Source organism: Micropterus salmoides, unplaced genomic scaffold, assembly GCF_014851395.1.
Source record: "Micropterus salmoides isolate LMB-PRFRI ecotype aquatic unplaced genomic scaffold, ASM1485139v1 Ms_hic_scaffold_1, whole genome shotgun sequence".
Classification (NCBI taxonomy): Eukaryota; Metazoa; Chordata; class Actinopteri; order Centrarchiformes; family Centrarchidae; genus Micropterus; species Micropterus salmoides.
In genome coordinates, this window is record NW_024040040.1 from 2166293 (window position 1) to 2180330 (window position 14038).

Here is a 14038-nt window from a genome sequence, read left to right on the forward strand (position 1 = left end):
TTATTGTTGCTAACTTAACCGCCGAGCCCTACATCACCCATGGGATTAAAAAGCAACACCAAGGGGTCTTGACCAAGTGTAAATATGTGACGAGTTGGGAGTGAGAATGTGTTGGACAGACACACATTATATCCATAGAGCCATGCTGCTAAAAATATTAAAATTTATTTGTGGAGAGTGAAGCTTTTGTCAAGAAGGGGGAATAAAGACATGTACTTTGAGCAGAGTTCTGTGTGCACTCACAAAAGACAAATGTGACTTGTGACCTGTGAAGAAAACGTTAAATGGTCATCAATTGAATGTGATAATAAATCCTTACCTGAGGGTTTCCAGTGTACAGTGTGGACACTCCAGCCCATCAGACAGCAGCTTCACTCCTGAATCCTGCACGTTGTTGTTACTCAGGTCCAGCTCTCTCAGACTAGAGGACTGAGAGCTGAGAACTGAGGAGAGAGCTTCACAGCTTCTCTCTGAGAGGCTACAGCCACTCAGTCTGGAGAAGAAACAATAAAATAACATTGGTGTCATTTTGGTACTACAGTATACAGTAGGGCTAACTGTCAAGGTTCATAGACAAAACAATAGGGTTTTCAGACTGCATCACTTAGCCTAGTGACTAGCAGACATTTCCTCTACTCGTAACTTGACAATTAAATTTTATTTATACTGCTGGGAGGTACACTGACTCAACATTGATTTAAGTTACTGCATTTCCCAAAAGAACACCACAGTTGAATTTCAGCATTAAATAACATAATATAAATATTATAAATATAAATAAATAATAAAGAGATGATGTCAACTTAAGTAGCGTTCACATCAACTGTCTCTCTGATTCCCCAGCGGCCCATTGACTGTTTAAAGTAAATAAGTTCGATTACTATTTTCTTACTTCATGGGCTATTTTGGATTTCAGGGTAATGCATAAACTATTGATAATAATACTGATTTGAACGTCGATTACAGCAGTAAAAGCTTCTAGTATACAGTATATAATCTCTTCTCAGCACATGTTAAAATCCTTGTTGTTACTTGTTGTTGTTAACATTGGAGACATGGTAACTAATCATAATGGCATTAGGAATAAACAGACCACCACTAATTAAAATGACATGATATCAAAACATAAATAAGGATCTCGATCTCTGTCAAAGTTCCTATTTCGTGATGAACAATATGTGAATCTGAATTATCTGAATCACCTGGCTGGGTGATGGAGAATATGTTAGCCTAAATGAATCCACCCCTCCCAGTCATATTAATATTCACATTCCTCGAGGCACAGGCCGAGGAGGTGGAGTTGCAGCTATCTTCGACTCTAGCCTACTAATCAGCTGTAAACCTTAACTAAACTATAACTCATTTGAAAGTCTTGTTCTTAGTCTTTCACAACCAAGTTGGAAATCACTGCAACCAATTATTTTTGTTATAGTTTACCGAGCACCTGGTCAGTACTCTGAATTCTTATTTGAATTAGCAGAGTTTTTGTCAACTTAAGTCCTTAAAACGGACAAAGTTATTATTGTAGGGGATTTTAATATTCATGTAGACATTGAGAATGACAGCTTTAGTACTGCATTCATCTCTCTGTTAGATTCCATTGGCTTCTCTCAGAGTGTTCATGAACCGACTCACTGTTTTAACCACACCCTCGACCTTGTTCTGATATATGGTATTTAAATTGAACATTTAGTGGTGTTCCCACAGAATCCCTCTTTATCTGACCACCGTTTGATAACTTCTGAGTTTGTATTGCTGAACTACACGCCATTAGGTAAAAATTTCTATACAAGATGTCTGTCTGCTGTAGCTAAATTTAAGGATGCGATTCAATCAGCTCTAAATTCATTATCAAGTCACAAAGTAACGGAGGACTCCTATGCTAATTTCAGTCCCTCCCAAATCGATCATCTTGTTGATAGTGCTGCAGGCTCGCTGCAAATGACACTCGACTCTGTAGCCCCTCTAAAAAAGAAAATAATAAAACAAAGACGGTTAGCTCCATGGTATAATACTGAAACTCGCAAATTAAAGCAAATATTGTGGAAACTTGAGAGGAATTGGCGTTCCACCAAACTGGAAATTCTCGTTTATTTTTTGGCAAGATAGTCTTAAAACTTATAGGTAGGCCCTCCGTAATGCCAGAGCAGCGTACTACTCGTCATTAATAGAGGAAAATAGGAACAACCCCAGGTTTCTTTTCAGCACTGTAGCCAGGCCAGACAGAGAGTCACAGCTCTATTGAGCCAAGTATTCCCATAGCTCTCAGTAGTTACGACTTCATGAGCTTCTTTAATGATAAAATTCTAACTATTAGAAACAAAATTCACCAAGACCTGCGATGAGTCCTTTAGTTAGTTAGTCATGGAGTTCCTCAAGGATCTGTCCTCGGACCAATCCTCTTCACTTTATATATGCTTCCTTTAGGCAATATTATCAGGAAATAGTCCATAAACTTTCATTGTTATGCAGATGATACTCAGTTAAATGTGCCTTCAGGATGTTAAAACCTGGATGACCTGTAATTTTCTAATGTTAAACTGAAGTTATTGTTCTGGGGCCCAAGCACCTCCGTGACGCATTATCTAAAGATATAGTTTCCCTGGATGGCATCGCCCTGGCCTCCAGCACCACTGTGAGGAATCTTGGAGTTATCTTTGATCAGGACATGTCGTTTAAGTCTCACATTAAGCAAATTTCAAGGACCGCCTTTTTTCACCTACGTAATATTGCGGAAATCAGGAACATCCTGCCAAAAAATGATGCAGAAAAACTAGTCCATGCATTTGTTACTTCTAGGCTGGATTACTGCTATTCCTTATTATCAGGCTGCTCGAAAAAGTCCATTAAGACTCTTCAGCTGATCCAGAATGCTGCAGCACGTGTTCTGACAGGAACCAGGAAAAGAGATCATATTTCTCCTGTTTTAGCTTCTTTGCATTGGCTTCCTGTAAAATCCAGAATAGAATTTAAAATCATTCTTCTTACCTACAAAGCTCTTAATGGTCAGGCACCATCTTATCTTAAAGAGCTCATAGTACCTTACTACCCCACCAGAGCACTGCGCTCCCAGAATGCAGGGTTACTTGTGGTTCCTAGAGTCTCCAAAAGTAGACTAGGAGCCAGAGCGTTCAGCTATCAAGCTCCTCTCCTGTGGAACCAGGTTCCAGTTTGGGTTCAGGAGGCAGACACCATCTCCACATTTAAGAGTAGGCTTAAGACTTTCCTCTTTGATAAAGCTTATAGTTAGGGCTGGCTCAGGTGAGTCCTGAACCATCCCTTAGTTATGCTGCTATAGGCCTAGACTGCCGGGGGATTTCCCATGATGCACTGAGCTCCTCTCTCCTCTACTTTCTCTCCCTCTGTATGCAACCTCATCCCATTATTGCATGTTACTAACACAACTTCTCCCCTTTCTGGTAGTCTTGTGCTTTCTCGTCCCTCTCCTCTCTCCTCCTATCACTTCCTGCAGGTATTTCTAGCTCTGGAGCTGTGGAGTCTGGATCTGTGGTTGCGGATCACCTGCTGCCCCCGTGTTCTTGCTCGACACCCTCTGCTGCAACGACTATTGTTACTAGTCCTATTGTTATTACTGTTATCATAATCATTAACGTTACAATTGTTATCATTAACACTACTACACATATCTACACCATTTTTCATGTAGTCTATAGCAACATCACCTTTACTGTCTGTACCTCTGTGTGGATATTGTGTAGACTGCCTCCCTCCCCTCTCTCTCCTTCCATCGCTTTCTTTTTCTCTCTGTTTCTCTCTTGCCCTCTCTCTCTCTCGCCCTCTCTCTCTCTCTCGCCCCTCTCTCTCTCTCCCTCTCTCGGCCGCCCACCCTGAGCCATGGTTCTGCTCGAGGTTTCTGCCTCTTAAAAGGAAGTTTTTCCTTGCCTCTGTCTCCTAGTGCTGCTCTTGGTGGGAACTGTTGGCCTTCTGTAAATAACATCACAGAGTACGGTCTAGACCTGCTCTTTATGAAAAGCGCTGTGAGATAACTGTTGTTGTGATTTGGCGCTATATAAATAAAATTTAATTGAATAGAAATAGAATAGAATGAAATACAGACCAAACATGATCACAGCTTTGCCCTAAGAGGTTACACAGACTCAGTCTGGAGAGACGATAGAAAGGAAACAAGTAATAACACATTTATTTTTTCTATGGTTGAAAGAGTATTAATTGATGAATAAATCCCACTTACAGAGCTTTCCTGGAGGCTTTGACCACTGGCAGCAGCCTCAGAAGAGCCTCCTCTGAAGCAGAGTATTTCTTCAGGTCAAACACCTCCAGATCTTTTTCTGATGACAGTAAGATGAAGACCAGAGCTGACCACTGAGCAGGAGAGAGTTTATCTGTGGAGAGACTTCCTGAACTCAGGGACTGTTGGATCTGCTCCACTAGAGAACGATCCTTCAGTTCATTCAGACAGTGAAACAGATTGATGCTTTTCTCTGCAGAGGGAGTCTCTTCGATCTTCTTCTTGATGTACTTGACTGTTACTTGATTGGTTGTTGAGCCACTTCCTGTCTCTGTCAGCAGACCTCGTAGGAGATTCTGATTGGTCTGCAGTGAAAGTCCCAGGAGGAACCGGAGGAACAAGTCCAGGTGTCCATTTGGACTCTGTAAGGCCTTGTCCACAGCACTCTGGTAGAACTGTGTCACTGCAGATTCATCTTTTCTTGTTTCAGACTTCTGGGAGGTTGATTGTTCTTCTGCCAGCAGATTGACACCAGAGTTGATGAAGGTCAGATGGACATGAAGAGCAGCCAGAAACTCCTGAACGCTCAGATGGACGAAGCAGAACACCTTGTCCTGGTACAGCCCTCTCTCCTCTTTAAAGATCTGTGTGAACACTCCTGAGTACACTGAGGCTGCTCTGATATCGATGCCACACTCTGTCAGGTCTGATTCATAGAAGATCAGGTTGCCTTTCTGAAGCTGCTCAAAAGCCAGTTTTCCCAGAGACTCAATCATCTTCCTGCTCTCTGGACTCCAGTGTGGATCTGTCTCAGCTCCTCCATCATACTTGACGTTCTTCACTTTTGTCTGAACCACCAGGAAGTGGGTGTACATCTCAGTCAGGGTCTTGGGCAGCTCTCCTCCCTCTCTGGTCTTCAACACCTCCTCCAGAACTGTAGCAGTGATCCAGCAGAAGACTGGGATGTGGCACATGATGTGGAGGCTTCGTGATGTCTTGATGTGGGAGATGATCCTGCTGGCCTGCTCCTTATCTCTGAACCTCTTCCTGAAGTACTCCTCCTTCTGTGGGTCAGTGAACCCTCTGATCTCTGTTACCATATCAACACTCCCAGGAGGGATCTGATTGGCTGCTGCAGGTCGTGTGGTTATCCAGAGGCGAGCGGAGGGAAGCAGCTTCCCCCTGATGAGGTTTGTCAGCAGCACATCCACTGAGGTGGACTCTGTGACATCAGTCAGGACCTCATTGTTGTGGAAGTCCAGAGGAAGTCGACACTCATCCAGACCGTCAAAGATGAACACAACCTGGAACTCTTCAAACCTGCAGATTCCTGCTTCTTTGGTTTCAGGAAAGAAGTGATGAACAAGTTCCACCAAGCTGTACTTTTTTCTTTCAGCACATTCAGCTCTCTGAAAGTGAATGGAAATGTGAACTGTATGTCCTGGTTGGCTTTGTCTTCAGCCCAGTCCAGAGTGAACTTCTGTGTTAAGACTGTTTTCCCAATGCCAGCCACTCCCTTTGTCATCACTGTTCTGATTGGTTCATCTCTTCCGGTGTGGTTTTAAAGATGTCTTCTTGTCTGATGGTTGTTTCTGGTCTGTCTGGTTTCCTGGATGCTGTTTCAATCTGTCTGACCTCATGTTCATCATTGACCTCTGCAGTCCCTCCCTCTGTGATGTAGAGCTCTGTGTAGATCTGGTTCAGAAGGGTTGGGTTTCCTGCTTTAGCAATCCCCTCAAACACACACTGGAACTTCTCCTTCAGGTTAGCTTTAAGTTTACGCTGACAGACTGCAAAAGGAGGTTCTGTATGAGCAAACGAGATAAAAGATAAAATTTTTGTCAACATTTCACCATTTTGTAATAAGGAAAATATGACAATTTAATTCCTTTAAAGAATGCATATGTAACCACGTTTCCCTCCATCTGCTGAGCCATCAGTAAATGTCCCGTTTATCCAGCAGTTTAAATCTTTAGAGAAATCCTCTTACCGCTCTGCAGACGCTCAGCCAGCTCCTCCTGCTTCATTCTCCTCAGGAAGTGCACTGTGATCTTCAGAAATGCCTCTCTGCTGCTCCTCCTCTGCTCTTCCTCCTCACCGTCCAACACCTCCTCATCCTCCCTCTGACTCTCTAAGCATTCTGGGTAATCTGAACTCAGACCCTTCTGGATCTTCTTCAGCTCGTTCTTCACAAAAGTGACAATGTTGTCCTCCAGCAGCTGGAACAGAATATTATATGAAGGACACAATCAAAGTCAAATCATGGAACCAAACATCAGATCCATGTTGGACAGACTGACAATCCACTGGTCTAAAAAGTGCAGCGTGGAGATTATTGTGAACAGAATAGATGGAAAAGTAGTTGTTGTACATGTACAGACCATAAATATGGAGTCCAGGTGTGTTTGATGCTGCTGGGCAGACTGACCACTAGGAACTTCTGAGCTCTCCTGGTGGACTCTGTGGAGGAATCATGAAGAGTTAGCTCACATTAAGGTGAGAGTAAGGGTTCTTTAACTTAAAGTGTTGATTTCGATATTAAATCCGATGGTTTCCCCTGACATTAAAGTGTTCCAATTCCACTGTGAATCAACAGTCCAAATTGTTGTGCAGATTTTAATTTACTGGGTTTAGTCTCTCAAGGTCTTCATTCAATTCCGTCTCATTTTATGGTGTCAATTCATTACAGAAGTTATCTCATTGCACTTTTCACATACAGCAGGTCTAGACCGTACTTTTTCAAATCTTACTTACACAGACCCAACAATTCCCATCATAAGCAAGCACTTGGTAATAATGGCTAAAGGCAAACGTCCTTTTAATAGTCAGAAACCTCAGAATCAAGGTGGGCGGCTATGGGAGGTAGTGTAGAGAGAGAGTAATATAATTTTATTATTGACTATATTATATTGATATTATTAAGATTATTATTTTTTAAATTATTGCTACTATCTATCAGTGCAAATTGGTAGTTCCACAAAGTTCTGTGCTTGGACCAATCCTTTTCAGCCTATTCCTTTAGGCAATATTGTCAGGAAATACTCCATAATCTTTTATTGTTATACAGACAATACTCAATTATATCTATCGATTAAGCCACATGAAACCAATCAGTTAGCTAAATACCTGCATAACCTGCAATTTTATGAGTTGTTGTCTGTAGGCTACTGCTATTGAGGCTTTGTTAACTCAGCGACAGAATGTAGCATGTCTTTAAGTCTTTCACAATAAATGCATCCTGCCAGTTCCTCAGAATTAACACGAATCATAAATGACTGCAAGTGTTATGTCAAAATTAGCATTTACTTAACAAAAAATACTTTCAGCTGAAAAAGCCACGTGTCTGCTTTTCTACATTCAAAACTGCAGGCATGGAATAACAAAGTGTTCCAACTCATTTTCAAAAGATCTTGTAACTTCAAAATTAATTTTCAACGCAATGTAAAAAGTTTCAAACTTTGATCCTAATCTGGCTCTGACCTTCATCATCATCAGGACAACTGGTCAGACTGGATTTAATGAGGACAAACATCAGCAGGGAGCAACATGAGGAGGGAGACATGAACATTTAGCTCTGATTGGCCAACGCTGTTTAATACTGACACATACTCACTGTCTGTCAGACACATGTCCTCGCTTAAAATAAATGGGTTCATCCTTTGACCGGTCACTCTTGAAGGAGACACAGCTGGGCTCAGGTCCAGGTCCAGGTCCAGGTCCAGCAGAGTCTGGTCCCTGCTGCTGCTCTGGGCTTCAACACAACACACACAGAGCTTTGAGAGTGAATAATGATGGTGGAGTGATTTGAGTCCTGGACAGTTAGAGATCCTCATCTCACCTCTGAGCTTTGGTCTGGCTGTCATGTTCCCCACACCGAGCTTTTTTAGAGGGAGGGACTCCCTCCTCTCTGTCCTCACACTGACTCATGCTGCTCAACTCACATCCACTTTCACCTGGAGAGGAAACACAAATCATTCATCTGCACATCAACTCAAATCCTCCTTTCCATCATTTCTCCTGGAAAAAGATCAGCTGCTCCTCCACTGATTGGCTGCTAGTTTCTGTTTCATATCAGCTGCAGCTGAATGCAGTCAGACAGCAGCGTGAGGCAGAGGAAGCTGCCATCAGCTGCTGGACTTCTACTATCAGTCCACTAGATGGAGGCATGAAGCTGCAGCCCAGCACACACACCTGCATGGAGGACCGGACACATTCATTGAAGGACTGATAGAAAACATGACTCTCTACTCTAACAATGTGCTACAGCAGTGGTTCTTAACCCGGGGGTCGGTCTGTTCCCATGGGGGTCGTGAGAATGCTACTATAGACACAAAAATAGAAAAAAATAACTTAAAATAACTAGACGGACTGTAGTTGTGAATGGAATCACTTTAGACTCCGTCACCAGTGCACAACGTCGTCAATAAGCTCGTCGCCATCAGGCTTGAATGTTTCACTCAAACTTCTTTTTTTATTGGCAGTTGGCAAACTAGCCGAGAGGTGCGTTACCGCCACCAACTAGACTGGAGTGTGGAACCAGAGATTATTTTCAATACAAGAAGTACATGTTCCAGCCCTTTTGCCATTAAAAGTGTTGACTAAACTAACTAAAAATACTTGAAAGTACAAAAATAAATTTTACACAAAAATCTAAAAGGAAGGTAATATTTTAAGCAATATATGAATATATTTATCCAAGATATTAATCAACTTAATGTAAGTTATGTCAGCTGAGACGTTTATACTTAAAAAAAACAACAGTACTTTAGCTTTGTTAGTATGATGTCTTTTGTAAATCAAACCAAAAGGAAGCGTGAAAAATAAGTCCATCATATCCCCCTCCAAATCACAAAACATTTACGGTTGTGAAATAAAAAGGATCTTTGAATGAGTTTGACAAGTGTTCAATGAACTCCTTCAGGCAAAACAGTTTCAAATTTTAACCTCTCTCCAAAAAGTAAGATAATCATCAAATTTGCACAAAAGGCTCATCAGGCTACAAAAGGAGTGAACATTGGCCTTCTCATTGTTACAGAGGAAGTTGGAAGCAAGCAAGAGTTTCTGGCAAAAGAAATTGTGGATGTCGCTGTTGCCCTGGAGGAGCACATCATTATGTACAACCTCAAAGATGTTGCTAATACCTTTGCAATAAACTAGATGCTTCAAGGAAAGTGCAGTGACAACTTGGCCAAGTTAATGGCAGCTATCACTGCTTCCGTTGGTCTGCTTTGAACTTGTTTATACACTAAAACTACATCACACTCAATCTCACAAACCGAACACACCGCCATGACCACATACACATCAAATGGTTAAACACTCAGCACAAGGCCTATTGTGACAAGACAAGGGCCTGTAAAACTCACACAAAAATTAATACGATGTCAAAATGTTATGAACAAGGTTGTATTATGTTTTGTTCAGTTAATATTCTATATAATCTGCAAATTAAAAGTTTGTGCAATTTAACTACAGCACTTCAAGTTAGTTCAAAATTTCTGCTTATATTCTAGTGTATTTGTAGCACATTACAAAGGCTATGGCACCATCTAGTGGATGGGATCTGCAAGAGCCTGTCCTTCCGGAAACTTTGTTAGCGTTGGACCTGGTCTTTTATAAGGCTGCAAAAACTCAATTAATTGTGGGGTTTACCTATTTAAATATTACACCGAGTGTGTTTTTACATTTATTTGTTAATAGACTATGGCAACATTCACACACATTCATACACTGGTGGAACAGGCGCCAGGGGCAATTCAGGGTTCAGTATTTTGCCCAAGGACACGTTGACATGCATTGAACCGCCGATCTTCCGATTAACGGCCAACCCGCTCTAACTCCTGAGCCACAGCCGCCCCATCAAATCATCAAAATTAAAAGGAATGAACACTTGAAATATATCAGTCTGTGTGGAATGAATGTAAACATTATACAAGTTTCACTTTAATGGAATTACTGAAATAAATCTACTTGTTGATGATATTCTATGACCAGCACCTGTATACAGAAAATATTCTGACGTAACCCCCAATGTAATCAAAAATATTTTAATAAGCAATTGTGATTTAATTACATATTTTTCCAGTAGGCCTAACTGTAACAGATAACATTTATTTTGTAATTAAATTACTGGACGAAACTGCATGTAACTAGTTACTCCCCAACACTGCCTGTACGTTTGTCTACAGTTGAACATTAAATGGTCTTCTTGGTACAGAAGCATGGGAGCTTTATATTATGAGCATTAACAATAAGCTATGCAGAGTGGGAAATTACATTTGTATCATTTTCTAATAGTAAGCTGGTTTCTTTTAGTGTAGCATCCCGATGGAAAATGAACTTCAACAACAATCTAATTGCTAAAAGAAATGTGCAGACATAAGGCAACATAGTATGTTTGAACTCCTTTAGGATTACATTGATTAGTAACACATTAGCAAAATCAAAATAATCCATATCATAGAGAGAAATATACAGTGGGTACGGAAAGTATTCAGACCCCTTTAAATTTTTCACTCTTTGTTTCATTGCAGCCATTTTCCAAAAATCAAAAAAGTTCATTTTATTTCTCAGTAATGTACACTCAGCACCCCATCTTGACAGAAAAAAACAGAAATGTAGAAATTTTTGCAAATTTATTAAAAAAGAAAAACTGAAATATCACATGGTCATAAGTATTCAGACCCTTTGCTCAGTATTTAGTAGAAGCACCCTTTTGATCTAATACAGCCATGAGTCGTTTTGGGAAAGATGCAACAAGTTTTTCACATCTGGATTTGGGTATCCTCTGCCATTCCTCCTTGCAGATCCTCTCCAGTTCTGTCAGGTTGGATGGTAAACGTTGGTGGACAGCCATTTTCAGGTCTCTCCAGAGATGCTCAATTGGGTTTAAGTCAGGGCTCTGGCTGGGCCATTCAAGAACAGCCACGGAGTTGTTGTGAAGCCACTCCTTCGTTATTTTAGCGGTGTGCTTAGGGTCATTGTCTTGTTGGAAGGTAAACCTTCGGCCCAGTCTGAGGTCCAGAGCACTCTGGAAAAGGTTTTCGTCCAGGATATCCCTGTACTTGGCCGCATTCATCTTTCCCTCGATTGCAACCAGTCGTCCTGTCCCTGCAGCTGAAAAACACCCCCACAGCATGATGCTGCCACCACCATGCTTCACTGTTGAGACTGTATTGGACAGGTGATGAGCAGTGCCTGGTTTTCTGCACACATACCGCTTAGAATTAAGGCCAAAAAGTTCTATCTTGGTCTCATCAGACCAGAGGATCTTATTTATCACCATCTTGGAGTCCTTCAGGTGTTTTTTAGCAAACTCCATGCGGGCTTTCATGTGTCTTGCACTGAGGAGAGGCTTCCGTCGGGCCACTCTGCCATAAAGCCCCGACTGGTGGATTGCTGCAGTGATGGTTGACTTACTACAACTTTCTCCCATCTCCCGACTGCATCTCTGGAGCTCAGCCACAGTGACCTTTGGGTTCTTCTTTACCTCTCTCACCAAGGCTCTTCTCCCCCGATAGCTCAGTTTGGCCGGACGGCCAGCTCTAGGAAGGGTTCTGGTCGTCCCAAACGTCTTCCATTTGAGGATTATGGAGGCCACTGTGCTCTTAGGAACCTTAAGTGCAGCAGAAATTTTTTGTAACCTTGGCCAGATCTGTGCCTTGCCACAATTCTGTCTCTGAGCTCTTCAGGCAGTTCCTTTGACCTCATGATTCTCATTTGCTCTGACATGCACTGTGAGCTGTAAGGTCTTATATAGACAGGTGTGTGGCTTTCCTAATCAAGTCCAATCAGTATAATCAAACACAGCTGGACTCAAATGAAGGTGTAGAACCATCTCAAGGATGATCAGAAGAAATAGACAGCACCTGAGTTAAATATGAGTGTCACGGCAAAGGGTCTGAATACTTATGACCATGTGATATTTCAGTTTTTCTTTTTTAATAAATTTGCAAAAATTTCTACATTTCTGTTTTTTTCTGTCAAGATGGGGTGCTGAGTGTACATTACTGAGAAATAAAATTGATTTTTGGAAAATGGCTGCAATGAAACAAAGAGTGACAAATTTAAAGGGGTCTGAATACTTTCCGTACCCACTGTAGATGACATTCCATCAAATTAATTTTGAAAGCTACTTCCAGTCCCGCCCCCAAAAATGTGTATGTAACTGATAAGAGGGGTGTATCCATAAGATGCCTGCCTTTGGTGTGAGAGACCCAGGTTCAATTCCCCACTGTGACCCATCCACCAATGTGTCCCTGAGCAAGACACTTAACCCCTCGTTGCTCCAGAGGCGTGAGACCTGACATGTATAGCAATTGTAAGTCGCTTTGGATAAAAGCGTCAGCTAAATGAATAAATGTAAATGTAAGTAAAGAATAAATTGAAATAATTACAGTAAAGCAGTAAAATAGTATAACAGTGAGTAAAAATTAAACAGCATTATAAATTACCTTTAACAGCATGCAGCAAAATAAGAGTGAGTTCCAAAATTAAACTTTTTAAAATCTTTGCTAAAGCTTTGTGTGACAAACTTATTATCACTCTTGTGAAAAGCTGTAGCCTAGTCTTAAACTTGTGAGTCTTTAAACTTTAATCCTTCTAGAGTCTGTGTCTCTTGTTCTCTGTCCTCTCTCTTTCTGGTGTAGCATAGGCTGTGCAGGGTGAATTGAGGAATGTGCTCCACCCCCCGCACCTCCTTCCCTCCCTCTGTTTACTCAATGATCCACATCAAGTTGTGTGTTTTAACTGTCATTAGCATCTTCAGGTAATCTTGTAGACCAGTTATGGAATAGAGTTATCTATAACCCAGACTCCGGTTGTTAAAAACGATCTGGTTTATCAGACAGAGTTCGTTTTCGAAACAGGAGCCTATTTTTGTCAGCCGGAGACAAGAGTTTGGAACTGCAGACTATCTAATAATCTGGTTGTACCAGAAGTAACGGCCCCCAACCCCTCACCAGTTATCTCCCACATGCTGTCACACACAAAATCAATTAGTAAATTCTCAATAAAGTGTGCCTGAATATTTTGTATTATAGAGAAATGTTTAAATATTACCAACAATGATAAAATTTTTTAAAGAAAGAAAAAGTCTAAAAGAGATACCAACACTCATTAGCTGAAAAGAATTCACCGCATGGAGGTCCCCTCTTTGGTAGGTAGATACTGCTCAAGGATCCAAGTGCCCTCTTGGCAATTTCTTGAAGGCAATGTTCTCGTTTTATTTTCACAGACTCCCATCATTGGCCTATGGTAACCCCTCCTAGTCTCTTATCATTGGCTCACGGTAACTCTGCCCACCCTCTTATTTTGTGTGTGACAGCATGTGGGAGATAACTGGTGAGGGGTTGGGGGCCGTTACTTCTGGTACAACCAGATTATTAGATAGTCTGCAGTTCCAAACTCTTGTCTCCAGCTGATAAAATAGGTTCCTGTTTCAAAAACGAACTCTGTCTGATAAACCCAGACCGTTTTTAACAACCGGAGTCTGAGTTATAGATAACTATTCCATAACTGGTCTACAAGATTACCTGAAGATGCTCATGACAGTTAAAACACACAACTTGATGTGGATCATTGAGTAAACAGAGGGAGGGAAGGAGGTGCGGAGGGTGGAGCACATTCCTCAATTCACCCTGCACAGCCTATGCTACACCAGAAAGAGAGAGGACAGAGAAGAAGAGACACAGACTCAGAAGACGACTCTCACTGGACGCCTGCAGAGAAAAGGCGTCCACACAGGTGAGCAGTTTCCTGGAAAGGAAGCAGGACAGACAGGAAGCAGCAGGAGCAGATTTTCACAATAAGAGTGCAGGAGGTTTATTT

General features: G+C 41.5%; 1 protein-coding gene and 1 pseudogene across 2 annotated transcripts in view; one reads left to right on the top strand and one right to left on the bottom strand.

Moving 5' to 3' along the window:
• Positions 1–14038, top strand: part of LOC119903197 (gastrula zinc finger protein XlCGF57.1-like) — a 43070-nt gene that overhangs the window by 25715 nt on the left and 3317 nt on the right. The window lies entirely within an intron of this gene.
• LOC119887775 overlaps positions 1–14038 on the bottom strand; it is an 878746-nt pseudogene that overhangs the window by 3986 nt on the left and 860722 nt on the right.